At 42.2% G+C, this 14,132-nt stretch overlaps 1 protein-coding gene across 6 annotated transcripts in view; it reads left to right on the forward strand.

The window, feature by feature from the left end:
* Nucleotides 1–14,132, forward strand: part of PIAS2 (protein inhibitor of activated STAT 2) — a 3,576,601-nt gene that overhangs the window by 1,665,785 nt on the left and 1,896,684 nt on the right. The gene's annotated exons all lie outside the window — the stretch shown is intronic.

The raw sequence follows: 14,132 nt of genomic DNA on the forward strand, positions 1-14,132 counted from the left end.
CTTTCTGGGTGATGTTAGGAGGCTGCTCAGGGCTAGGGTCATACCCACCTGGGCTACATGATCTGAGAGCTCCTCAATGTTTCTTTTCATGTAGTCCAGGGAGGTACATCTCGGGTCATTCACACCCACATGTACAATGACAGAGTCATATTTGTACCTGTTGTTGAGTGACCTGAGTGTGTGCATTATGTGGTGGATCCTGGCACCTGACAGGCAGCTGACTGTTACTTTCTCCTTATTCAGCCTAGTGAGTGGGACATTGGTGTTCCTCACTATCGAGTCATCTATGTGGGCATGCTGTTTTGCCTTAGGAGCTTTGGTTGAGTGGCACACTGTTTAGGAGAGTTGTGTGTCTTGTGATTAGTGTTGTGTTGTGGTGGTCGAGTGCATTTCTGCCTTGGAGGTCTCTGCTGTTTGGGTAGATTTTTATTGAGAGCCTCCGCGAAGTTGGGTGTGTGGTTTGTGTTTTTATGTGAAGGCAGCACTGGTGTGTGTTCTAGAGGGTTATGTGTTCCTTGTGGTGTGGTGCCAGTGTTGACCTTCTCCTATACTGGCTAGCTATTCCGCTCTTGACTGGAGAGTGCGTGACTTCCATTTTGGATATACAAGTGCATCTTTCGCAAGTGTGGGTGTTGGGAGGTAAGAGGAGGGGGTTGTCAGTGTACATGAGGCAGTTGCTACATTGCCTCGGGATGCCCATGTTCACCAGATTAATACGAGAAAGTACAAGGAATGGACCTTTAGACATGTCTGGAGGGGTGGGCATTAATAGTAAGTATTGGAGCTGTTTCCTTGTAAATGTTTAGTGCTGGTAGCACTTTTGTGTGCTACAATAATTGCTATATCTGGTAAAGTGCTGGACTAATAAGCTAGTAAAAGTGCAGGAGAGGAGAGAACTAACAGATCTAAGGGAAAAATTGAAGAGCAGACTTTTTGACACCGTTCAGAAGCTTACATACAGTTCTGGATACAGCACATCTGTGCATGGAGTTGACTTGTTACAGGAAAGGCAGGAAGCAAGCGCAAATGCGGGCTTTCAAACCAGAAAGTTGAATGCAATGGAAACACTGGCCAGACAGCCAATAAATTACAATTTCTGTGCCAGAAACCACTCCTCTTGTGGTAGGTATCTTACGTAGTGCTGACCACTCCCACTGATAGGCTAGAAGGCTTCCCTCTGACATGGAAAGGCTTGGGGGCTCAGAAGCTTACAAACAGTCCTGGATACAGCAAATCTGTATCTGGACTAGACTAGTTAAAGGAAAGGCAGGAAACAAGCGCAGATGCGGGCTTTTAAACCAGAAAGTTGAAAGAGATGGATAAAACTGCCCAAACGGCCAATAAACTACAATTTCTGGGCCAGAAACCACTCCTCTTGTGATAGATGGGGCACCTAGTGCTTACCACTCGCAGTGATAAGCTAGAAGGCTTCCCACCAACACAGAAAGGCATGGGGGGCCCAGAAGCTTACAAACAGTCCTGGATACAGCAAATCTGTATCTGGACTAGTCTAGTTACAGGAAATCTGGAAAACACGCACAAACACGGGCTTTTAAACCAAAAAGTTGAAAGAGATGGAAAAACTGCCCAAACAGCCAGTAAACTAACATTTATGGGCCAGAAAATATTCCTCTTGTGGTAGCTAGGTGACTCTGTATTATATGATCGAAGTTTCAAAACTTTGAACCTAATATGGTCAACACCATATAATCGAAGTTTTGAAACATCAAAAATGTAATAAAATACAACAACCTACAAAAACTAACAATTTAAATGCCCTAAGCAGGGGGGCAAGCCCCCCCTGCATCCCCCACAACTCCGAGATCACACTACAGTGCAGAAAAGGGAGATCTTCCATTTCCACTCTGTACAGAGATCTCTGTTAAAAGATTCAAAGTTTCAGGATTTCAATCATATGGTGTCAACCATATCAGATTCGAAGTTTTGAAACTTCGATCTTCTGATATAGGCCTTAGCTAGTCTACCTAGTGCGTACCACTCCCACTGATAAGCTAGAAGGCTTCCCTCTGATACAGGAAGGCTTGGGGGCTCAGAAGCTTATAAACAGTCCTGGATATAGCAAATCTGTAGCTGGACTAGACTAGTAACAGGAAAGGTGGGAAACGAGCGCAAACGTGGGCTTTTAAACCAGAAAGTGGAAAGAGATACAAAAAACTGCCCAAACGGCCAATAAACTATAATTTCTGGGCCAGAAACCACTCCTCTTGTGATAGATAATCTTGCCTAGTGCTTACCACTCCCACTGATAAGCTAGAAGGCTTCCTTCCTACACAGAAAGGCTTGGGGAGCTCAGAAGCTTACAAACAGTCCTAGATACAGCAAATCTGTGTCTGGACTAGACTAGTTGCAGGAAAGGCAGGAAAGAAGCTTAATTTTTTTTTATAGAAAACCAGCTAAAACAGCACTAAAACAATTCAAGTGCAGTGCAAGCTAGCACGCTTGAGTGTGTAGCAATATTAATGCAAATACAGTTTGTCAATGCAATTTATTCAAACTGTATTCTGAAATGAATTCAGTTATTGTTTTATTCAACTCTGAACAGTTAAAAAGTGCCAAGAAGCACACTCAGAACACACAAGGAGATTCTAGCAAAGTTTTTTTTTAGTAAAGTGGAAAGAGAAAGGAGGAACAGAAGATAATTCAGGGTTAAGAACCTAAATGGCTTGGCCTTCTCAAATGTTCTCTCTGTATTAGGTAGAATGAGCTAATGGCACTAGACTGGGAAAAGTGTCCCAGATCAAATTTACAGTAATGGCGGCAACAGCAAAGCCATCAGGTATAAGAACAAGATACCAATAGGGAGGGTGGGAAGAAAAGCAGACACCAAGACAAGCAATCTCAAGAAAATTAATAAATGCAGCAGTTTAGTTGACTATCACTGATAACAGATTAAGTGACAAAAATATATACTTATAGGCTTTCTGTATCCAGATGTCTATTGAATCAGTCACAGCTAGGCCACAAAGAGCAACTAGATACTGATACTGCCTTACAGAATTGTAACTCCTTATACAGTAGTGTAAAGGAAAACTTAAGAGCCACAGGGAATCAGATAACACAAAAAGCTGTGCCTCACACTTTGGAAGGCTGGCTTCAAAAGAAGGTAGACAACCCCCGCTATGAAACCAGCTGCAGCAGTTTAATTGATTGTCACTGATAACAGATTAAGTGCCAAAAAAATATTGGATCCAAACCCATCCTAGTAAGAATGAGGGTGAAGATGGACAACACACATGGAACGTTATGGTGAGTACATAACTTCTTTTTTATTCTGTCACTGAAAATACTGAGGCACTCTAGCAGTAGTTTCATAGAAAGAGAAACACCCACAGGGAGAATGAGAATGTTATCTCTGCTCTGAGTCTGAATCAGAAATCTGAGGAAAAAATTCCTGTCCCATCCCTGCATCTTTCTGTTCTGAATCCTTCTTTCTTTTACCAAAAACTGCTTTACAAAGAAGGTTAGATAGCCTGAATTAAACGTGAGCCAGTCCCAGGAAACTACTCCTTTCCAGAGAAATTTCAGGAGGAATCTATATATGCTTGCTTTTCTGTTTCTTTTTGACAGGAACATAGGGATAACTGTGTTAGTAATGGCTGCTACTGCTTCTCTAGGGTTGCAGCATTCTGATACAACAAGGAAACCTCTGTTTCCTCTCACTTGCCCACTGCGGGGTCATCAACAGCCACAGAGGATGTGGCTAATGCCCTGGACCATAGTGGCTCTAGGTGCTACACCTGAGGGATCCAGGATAAAAGCAAACAAGCAAATTCACACTGTGGCGAGACCTCTCGAAATGTCCAAATATACAAAAATGTGATCTTATAAAGCCTCTTTGTGTAGTACATAGTTTCACACTATAACACTGTATCAACTCGATACACGTAACAATAAAAAATAAAATTAATGCATTTTATTCAACCAAATAAATGTAAAATGCAGGCAAACAAATTAACACAGTATTAACAAAGTGTTTTCGTCCTCCCACTTCTTCAGAAATGAGTAATCTGAATTAAAAAAATGTTAGTTATATATATTTCTATTTTATAATATTGGTGATACAGAATAAATGTAATTATCAGTTTTAGTAATATTATTCTGTGATGTCAGATGTTTGCCTCTTATTTTTATTGGACTGCTATCTTTACTGTAATCTGTTTCATGGAGTTTTCTCCCCGGGCCTTCACCGAAAATGGGCTCTCTGGGCCCAGTGGACTTCCCCGGTAATCAAACTGGAAATAAATGAATAAATAGATTCTGTGATGCCAGATGTTTGCCTCCCGTTCACAGAAAAAGTGATACATATCGATAGATTTTGGCAATACCTTTTGCTGTTCTTTTAGCCACTATAGATGCAAACACTTGAAAATCATAGTTTAACATTGGAAAGGGCCTATATGAAGCTGAATCTGATGGGTCTGTACCTTCTTTAGTTATTTAAGTCACTACAGCTATTTTCCAGGATGTTCTTGCTTTCCCTCTTTTCAAAATACTGTTAAACAAAACTTTCCAGATCTTTATCACTTTCTTCCCTCCTAACTTCCAAATTTCGACCGGAATACCATCTACTCCTTGAGACTTTCCCGCAGACTGGCTGTACATCACCATTTTTATCTCATCTCCTCCTATCTTAACTATTAATTGTTGAGCATTATTTACCTCTAACCTTGGCATATTCAAGTCTTATATAAATATTTCTAATTGCGCTTTTTCTTGATTTCCCCACTTCTCAGCTTTATACACATTTTGATATAATTTCTAAAATACCTCTAATACGTCTAGAGGATCTCTGATTATTTTTCTTGTTATAGGTCCATATGTTTGGCAAGAACCCTTTCTGCTTTCTGTTGCTTAAAAGTATTTGTGCTCTGAAGTTAGCACAAAAAAGTCTTAGCCAGGGTCTTTCTAAACTCTCTTTAGCACTCAACAGTTGTGCCTCTTTTTGTTCTGTGATCTTCCCCTTATACTGTAATACTTTAATCTGCCTTATCACTTCTAAACAAATAATTATTACCTCTTAACCATATCTATTTTCTTTTATTTCTACCTTTTTTAACCTCCACTTTCCTTTTACCCCACTCAGTATCTATAAATTTTAGGATAATACTTTCCATCTTCCCTAATAACCTCTGACTAATTTTCACTACCCATTCCTTAAATTCCTCTCTTTTTAACAAGTAGGTTAGTAAGTGCCAGTGTCTTATCTTTACTTCATTATCCTGGATTTGTATCTTGGTTAGTACTGGTACATGATCTGAAGTATTTTTTGGATGTGTGTATCAAAGTTCTCAATTAAATGCACGTGTTCCTTTAAAATATTATTTCCGTTCTAGTCGTTATTGTAGCTTACGGAATAATAATTAAATTCTCTCTGAGTTCCTGCTTCTAAATTTACCTCATCCATACCAAATATTTTCAAAAAGTTCTTTAGAAATCTACTGATTCTTGTTAAATTTTCCCTTCTATGTCCCCAGATAACATACAAACTCGGTAAACTAAAAAACAAAACTACTGAAATTACTAAAAGGTCCCAAAGAACACGAACTTGAGAGAGTAAGAGAAAAACAATTTATAAAGCGCTTTTCGTCAAATGCAATGATTTGACTTCCTCAGACAACGAAAACAATTCAATTCAAGTTAAAAACAGTTTAAATACATTCAAAAAGTCATGTGACCAAATAATTTACATAAATTGGTAACAATTAAAACCTTTTCATCCAATTTACAATGACCTCATTTGTACAATTTCTTATGATTGAAAAACATTTACAATAAGTGCACCAATGAAGCTACTACATAAATTCTACAAAAAGGAAAGACAAATCAACCGTGATTCTTGGACATTTTTAGCAGATTTAAATCAGCTATCATTTAACAGTGAATACACTTTTTTAACAGTTGATGTATGTGACTTTTACAGCTCAGTACCACATGAGGAAGGAATCCAAGCAACTTTAGCTATGATGCGGAAATATGATGCCCTTACAACAGACATTAGAGTAGTGGAAGAACTTCTTACTATAATACTTGAGAACAACTATATTTAATTTGAAAACAAGATTTTTTTACAAAAAAATTGGCATAGCTATGGGTTCACCAGTGGGTGCTAGCTTTGCTAACCTTGTTATGGCCCACTGGGAACACCAAAGCATCTTTTCTGACGTTAACATAATGGAATCTATCCATTATTACACACGTTTTTTAGATGATATTTTTATCATCCTTAAGGGAGATGAAATAAGAGCTATGAACGTAGTAGAACTTTATAACAGTAGTAGTAACTTTTTGAAATTTACAAGCAACTTTAGCAACAGCACTATATCTTATTTAGACACCCAGATAAAAAAAGAAGTAGATTGTTATACAGCAACTATCTACCATAAGGAAACTTATTCTAACGCATTCTTATACTTTACAAGTTCACACGTCGTGGTCTGAGAGCCTAGAGGACTGAGAAGAATGTGAAGATCTATGACTAGATCAAAAAATCTAAAAAAAAAAAAAAGTCAGTCATCAAAGGCCAGTTAGTTCGGGCAGCTAGGATGATGACAGTTGAGAGTGACTTTTTGAATGAATGTGAACATCTAAAAAGGATGTTTATGCAGAGAGGTTATCCGGAACTATTGACGTTAAGTTGTCTATCTCGCCTTTGTTTCTTGCTTGTTGGGATCGGAGCCAATCCTCGGCTCTGACTCAGCCATCTTCTATAGCTCGAGAGCTGTTTACTGGCTCGAGGCTACCCCTTATCCCATGATGCCTAGCGCTAGCTACCCAGATCTCATTTGCCGCTTCAGGTGTGAGGTTCAATGTTACTGGCTCAGGCTTGTATAACTTTATTAATCTGCCTTTTTTGTGTCAGATTAGGGGTTTTTTTAGGGTATTTGTGTTTATATATAATTGTTGTTGTATTTTATAGCGATAACTAGTAGATTTAGCTAGCATATTGTAGTTGTTTCCTCCCCTTAGAACTCATTTAAATTAGAGAGTTCTCCCCTCTCCTGTAGTTCTGTTTAGTCTTTGGTTAGGTAGCCGTTTGAGTTAGAGGCTCCCTAGTCTTTATTAAAAAATAAATATATATATATATATATATATATATATATATATATATATAAATATATATATATATATATATATATATATATATATAAAAAATCTATTTTATATTGCTTTTTTGTGGTAGTGTTCTGTTTTTACTTAGGGTGCTGGCCTGTTGGCCTAAGTATTTAGAGTTGTGATTTCCTTTTTTTTGACAGGGTATGTCTAAAGAATCTAAAGTGTCGGGATTCAAGAAGTGTGACTCATGCTGTCAGAAGATGTCTCTGACAGATGGGCACACTTCTTGTGTCTATTGTCTAGGCGCTTTGCACCTGCAGGACTCTTGTTCTATCTGCCATGCATTTAGCCCAAGAGTTCTGCAGGAGCACAAGAATAAACTTATTTTGAGAGGTCTTCTCAAGCCTCAGGATTCACCGGCCAAGGCTCAGCCAGTGAAATCCCCTAAACCGGCCAAATCGTCGGCTCCCAGCTAGGAGCCGTCATTGGCCCCAATCTTGCCTACTAACTCTTCAGTCCTGGCTGGAACCGAGGAGACTGCTTCTTCGTCGGCTCCACTAGTACCCTCGGAGCCGTCAAGGACCCAAACAAGGCCGAGGTCCCCTTCGCTAGACTCCATTCATTCGGCTCCTCTGTCCCCAGAGTGACCGTAGTCATAGATCTTCCATTCTTCTCAGTCCTCTAGGCTCTCAGACCACGACGTAGAGAGAGTGGTCAGTAGGTTGTTGAAGTCGCAGGCACTGGCCAAAATGTTGTCCAGCCCTCCTCATCAGGTGTCGGCTCCGTCCATTTCTGTCGTTGTTCCTCCTTCGACTCCATTGAGCTCGGAGCCGGAGTTTATTGGAGTTCAAGTCGTGGAACCGTCGGCTCCGATTACGATTTCTCCTTCAGATCTGTCGTCTGCTCCGATCCCATCGATGGTGAATTCCGTCGTGGGATCTGGTGCCGAGACTCCCTCAGCGGCTCCAAGGGGGCGAGTGGCATCGGACACTTGTCCGACCCCGCTCTCCCTCTCGGAGCATCGGCACAAGTGAGCTCGGCTCCTACATCGGCCTCGGAGCCATCTCCCTCGGTGCGGAGGAGGATTCCGGTCTCTTCGGAGCCAGATCCTTCTCTGCATCGTGGCAGGGATGCCTTCAATGTCATGAGGAGTGTGATGGCCTCCCAGTCAGCTCCACCTTCGACCTCACTGGCTCCGTCCCCCATAGTGCCTGCGTCAACCTCTGTCCCTCCTCCAGACCCCAAGCGGGGGGAACCAGCACTTCAGACCACCCCATTGGGTGTTTCCTCTTCCTCCGAGGCCTCCCCTGATCATTCAGAGGAGCCCCCTCGGAAGAAGTGCAAGAGGAAGCACATTGACTCCCCCGAGTCTGTCACTTCGGATACGGATTTGGATGAATCGGAAGGGTCCCTGAGATCCCCCTCTGAATATGTTTCCTTTGTGGACATCCTAGAAATGCTTAAACAGAGGGGGAACTGGCATACCCTTGCCCCTATCGAGGATGAATCTGTATTCCTGGATGCGTTCAGTTCCCGACCCTCCACCTCCTGGGTTTCTCCGCCCTTCGATCCACTAATGTCAGTGGTGGCTCGAAGGGCTTGGTCAGCCCTGGATACAGTGGAACCAACCCCGAGGAGGCCAGGTAAGTTTATCACTGCTCCCCCGGACAGGCAGTTCCTTGTTAAGGGTGTTCCCATGGATGCCATGGTGGTAGCAGCAGCCACTAAAAAGGAGTTAGCTGAAACTTCTTCCTCTGTCCATCCTCCTAACAAGGAGTCCAGGACCATGGACAGATACGGGAAGCAAATGTTTGCTTCAGCAACCTTCTCCATGAGGTGACTGAACTACTTATGCCATTTCACCAGGCTTCAGAGGGATCTCCTGAAAGAGCTCGGAGATACCCTTCAGGATCCATCAGCTGAAGGGGCTTAGGGTAAAGTGGCTTCTCAGCTGGCAACCTTAACTCAGTAGTCAACTCCTCCATGAGGCTCATTTCCTACGCAGCTGATGGTGCAAGTAGAGCCGCGGGTACAGGTGTGGCACTTCGGAGACATGCATGGATGCGGCTGTGTAACTTTGTGGAACCCTTTAGAGCGTCATTCACAAACACTCCCTTTGACTGTTAATTTCTTTTTGGACCACAGGTGAAAGACACTCTCACTAGGTGTGAGCAGGAAGGCAAGACTCTCTCTGCCTTGGGAGTCCATTTTTCCACTCCTTCCAGACCATACCCCAAGGATCAGAAGAGTGGGAAAATGTGGTTTTGCAAATCCCAGGGAGCTTCGCCTGACACTCGTGGTGATTTTTCCTCCAGCGGCAGAGGAGGAAATAATAATAACAACAGACGCCACCCTCTTGGCAGAGGGGGTCCGCAGAATCAGGGCAGCAGAGAATCTTTTTCTGACGAGCCCTTCCAACATCCCTGAAGTGTTGCCCGACTGTCCGCCTCTGGAGGCAGTCGAGAGAAGACTTTCAATGTACCCAAAGGCCTGGCTAAACCTAACGCAAGACAAATGGGTACATTCAATCATATCCGGAGGTTACAGAATCCCATTCTTTCAACCCCTTTTACCGTCACGCAAGTCCCCCCCAGATGTTCCACCCAATCTGAGGGACCAAGCAGTTATAGAAGTTTCAAAACTGCTAGAAAAAAAGAGTCATCCAGGAAGTCCCGGCAGACCAATACGAATCCGGAACTTACTCAAGGTTCTTTTTGGTACCAAAAAAGACAGGGGACTGGAGACCTATTTTGGATCTCAGCAGACTGAACAAGTCTGTTCAAAGAACAAAGTTTCAGATGGTCATGCTACAGTCCAGTCTACCCTTTCTGGGTCAGGACAATTGGATGTGCTCCATAGATCTCCAGGATGCATACTATCATATCAAGATGGACAGATGCGCCAGGAGGTACCTTCGCTTCCAGCTGGGAGCCAGTCATTATCAGTACAGAGCTCTGCCCTTTGGTCTCACCACAGCCCCCACGGTGTTCACCAAATGTATAGCAGTGGTCACGGCTCACCTGAGGCATCAAGGATTCCAGGTGTTTCCATATCTAGACGACTGGCTCCTCACTGGTACTACCAGGCATCAACTTCTTCAAGCCAGGGACTACACAATTTCAATTTGCTCTCAGCTAGGCATTACTATAAATTTCCAAAAATCTGCCTTGTTGCCCTGTTAATCTATTACTTATATAGGAGCAGACGTAGACACAAGGAGCATGTACCCAAAGCTACCTTTGGACAGGGTCTCCACAATTCGCCAGCAGGTTCAATTCCTCATGCAGTGCAAAAGGGTACAAGTCAGGTATGTCCTTCAAACCCTAGGCTGTATGGCAGTGGCAATTCGTCTGATACCTCTGGCCCGTTTTTACATGAGAATCCTTCAGTGGATTCTATTCACACAGTGGTCCTTCCAACAGCTCCCCATGTCTCATATGATCATGATTACAGAAGCATGCAAAAGACACCTTTCCTGGTGGATGGTCTCCCCTATAGTGACTCAGGGCAGACCCTTCATTCAGTCCCCTCCGGTTGCCAGAGTGACCAGGGATGCCTCACTGATAGGGTGGGGGGGGGGCATTATCAGGGCAGGACAGTCCAAGGCACTTGGCAGCCTCACGAGTACCATCTGCACATAAATGTCTTGGAGATGAGAGCCGTGTTTCTAGCATTGTAAGCCCTTCAGGTCTCTCTCCCTTCTGGGACCATTGCAATTCAAACGGACAACATGTCAGTGGTGTGGTACATCAACAAGCAGGGCGGAACCAGGTCCTACCACCTATGTCGAGAGGCACTCAGACTCTGGCAGTGGGCGATTTCTTCCCAATGATTTCTGATTGCGATGCACATCCCTGGGAAGTCCAACGTCATAGCGGACAGGCTCAGCAGAGCTATTCTCATGCCTCACGAGTGGTCTCTGAATCAGGTAGTTGCGGATCTGATCTTCTGCAAATGGGGACAGCCTTGCTGCAATCTGTTTGCCACCCCCTTCAACACCAAATGCAGCAACTACTTCTCCCTTTTACTGCTTCCCGATCACCTTCCCAGAGACGCTCTAGTCCACGATTGGCCTCAGGGACTTCTTTATGCCTTCCCTCCATTCTCTCTTATTCCCAAACTCATACATAAAGCTGTTCCGTTGGGTTGCAAAATGATCCTCATTTCCCCCTACTGGCCTCGACAGATATGGTTTCCATTCCTGCACCGTTACCTCATCGAACAGCCCTGGACTCTGGATCCTATTCCAGACCTACTGATTCATCAATCAGGAGAGCTGCATCAATCCCTCCAAACACTCCAGCTCACAGCTTGGTTGATCCAATTCCAACCTTAGCCAGGCTTCCCAGCATTTCCCCAGCCGTACATGAGATTATTGTCTCCTCTCACAAATCCGCCACTAGGAAGACTTATGCTAGCAAATGGAAACGCTTCTCTTGTTGGGCAGAGGCTAGGAACATAGATCCCTTTTCAGCCCCAGTGCATGAAATCTTGGAGTTCCTAACAGAGCTTTTCTATTCCGGGTCCGCTTCTGCCACAATCAGGGTTCAACTAGCGGCCATTTCTAATTTTCATGTTGTTTTTTCCAATCTAAACATTATATCTCATAAGCTGTGTAAAGCCTTTCTCAGAGGGACTACTCTCCTTAGGACCCCAGTAAGAGATCCCCCTCCTCCTTGAGACCTTAATTTTGTACTAGCCTCCGTGATTATGCCCCCTTTTGAACCGGATGCATCCTGCTCCATTAAGTTCCTATCTTGGAAAACTCTCCTCCTAGTAGCTATTACCTCAGCCAGACGTGTCTCGGAACTTCAGGCACTGAGTGTTCGTCCTTCGTATTTAGTTTTTCATAAGGACAGGGTTGCTCTGAGAACTAATCCCTCCTTCCTTCCAAAAGTCTGCTCGGAGAATAACCTAAACCAATCTATAGACCTCCCTGTGTTTTTCCCTAACCACACCAACAAGGCAGAATACAAACTACACCAATTGGATGTTCATAGACAATTGCGTTTTTACGTGCATAGAACGAAGGATATAAGAAAGTCGGACCAACTTTTCCTTTCCTATGCTAGGGGCAAACAGGGTCTCCCAGTTTCCAAAGTGACCCTGTCCACGTGGTTGTCTCACATTATTACCTTCATCTATCAACTAAGAAACAGAGTTGTCTATCAAACCGAAAGGTCATTCTACTAGGGCTTTGGCCACCTCTGTAGCCTTCCAGGCTAGGTTGCCCTTGGACTCTATCTGTGCCGCTGCCACGTAGGCAAATCCTCATACCTTTGTTTCTCATTACAAGTTAGACATGGTCTCCAGGAGTAGAGCTAACTTTGGTTCCACTGTTCTGAAGAGTCTGTTCCAATGAGCCACCCAGGATCATAGGTGCTAGGGACGCTGTCCCAACAAGCAAGAAACAAAAGCGAGATAGACAACTTAACATAAAGAAGTTATGTACCTACCATAATGTTCCATGTTAGTTGTCTTCATCTCGCCTTCTTTCTTGCGTCCCACCCTCCGTCCCCCTGTCCTATTGGACCGAGAGGAGTTCTGGTTTCACTGGCTGAGTTTTCTCTGGTTTGTTTCCTCTACTGACTGAGAGAGTTTGTTTGGACAGGTTGATTCTCTGGCTATGTCTGGGGTTAGCTATTACAAATGAGATCTGGGTAGCTAGCGCTAGGCATAATGGGATAAGGGGTAGCCTTGAGCCAGTAAACAGCTCTCGAGCTATAGAAGATGGCTGAGTCGGAGCTGAGGATTGGCTCCGATCCCAACAAGCAAGAAAGAAGGCGAGATGAAGACAACTAACATGGAACGTTATGGTAGGTACATAACTTCTTTTTATTAGATTTAATTTCAGAAGTAACTAGGAAAAGATTGTCAGGTATATATAAACCAATTTTACAAATGAAAGAAATACAAAATATTGTTGCAAATCAAGGAAATATGGACATCATAATAGAGGACCAAACTAGTAGTAATTTTAATGTGAATGATGTTAGCAACAAGAATTATAGTACTAGTTTTATTTTTACATTTAGCTCGGAAACATTTGACCTTAAGAAAGTAATTTTGAAGAACTGGAACTTGTTGACTAATGACAAGCATATAGCTAACAAGATAGATGTGAAGCCAAGATTTGTATGTAGAAGGGGACAAAAGTTAAAGAACTTGTTAGAAATACATGACACCAGTTTCACTAGAACTGCTGGGATGTTAAAATGTGAGTCGTAATTAGTGTGGGTTTATTGCAACAGGGCAAAAATTTAATATAAGGAACAAGACATATTATATTAAAAAGAGATTCACATGTAATACAAAAATGGTGGTCTATCTAGCCCAATGTGACTTCGGTCCAGCATTCTATATAGGAAAAAGCTGATAGAAAATTAAGAGAAAGGATATACGAACACCTTTGTAGTATCAGGAGAAATAAGATAGAAAATGCATTAGGAAAACACATAGAAGAAGAACCTACTCATAAATTTAGGTTTAGGGCCATTGATCAGGTTATGCAAGGACTTAGACAAGGCCCTAATTCCCTTCTGCTAGAGCAAATGGAGTTGCTGTGGCAACTTAAGTTAGATGCCCAACATTTTCCTGGGTTAAATGAGAAATGTTCTTTCCAGTCTTAACTGAAACTTAGGAACTTGTACAGATAAGAAGAAGGTTCCTTGGTATTCATATTTATCCTTACTTAACATTTTCATTACAAAGAATATAATAGAGCCTGGTTTTTATTGTTAAATAATAGGCACAATTTATCAAGTATAACATTAGAAATGTAGAGAAAATAAATCGTATTAGATTTATTTACATGTATATATATGCATACATATTTTGTAGAATTTATGTAATAGCTTCATTAGAGCACTTATTGTAAATGTTTTTCAATCATAAGAAATTGTACAAATGAGGTCATTTTAAATTAGATGAAAAGGTTTTAATTGTTACCAATTTATTATGTAAATTATTTGGTCACATGACTTTTTGAATGTATTTAAACTGTTTTTAACTTGAATTGAATTGTTTTCATTGTCTGAGGAAGTCAAATCATTGCATTT

Source organism: Protopterus annectens, chromosome 1.part1, assembly GCF_019279795.1.
Source record: "Protopterus annectens isolate FY-2018-M chromosome 1.part1, PAN1.0, whole genome shotgun sequence".
NCBI lineage: Eukaryota > Metazoa > Chordata > Ceratodontiformes > Protopteridae > Protopterus > Protopterus annectens.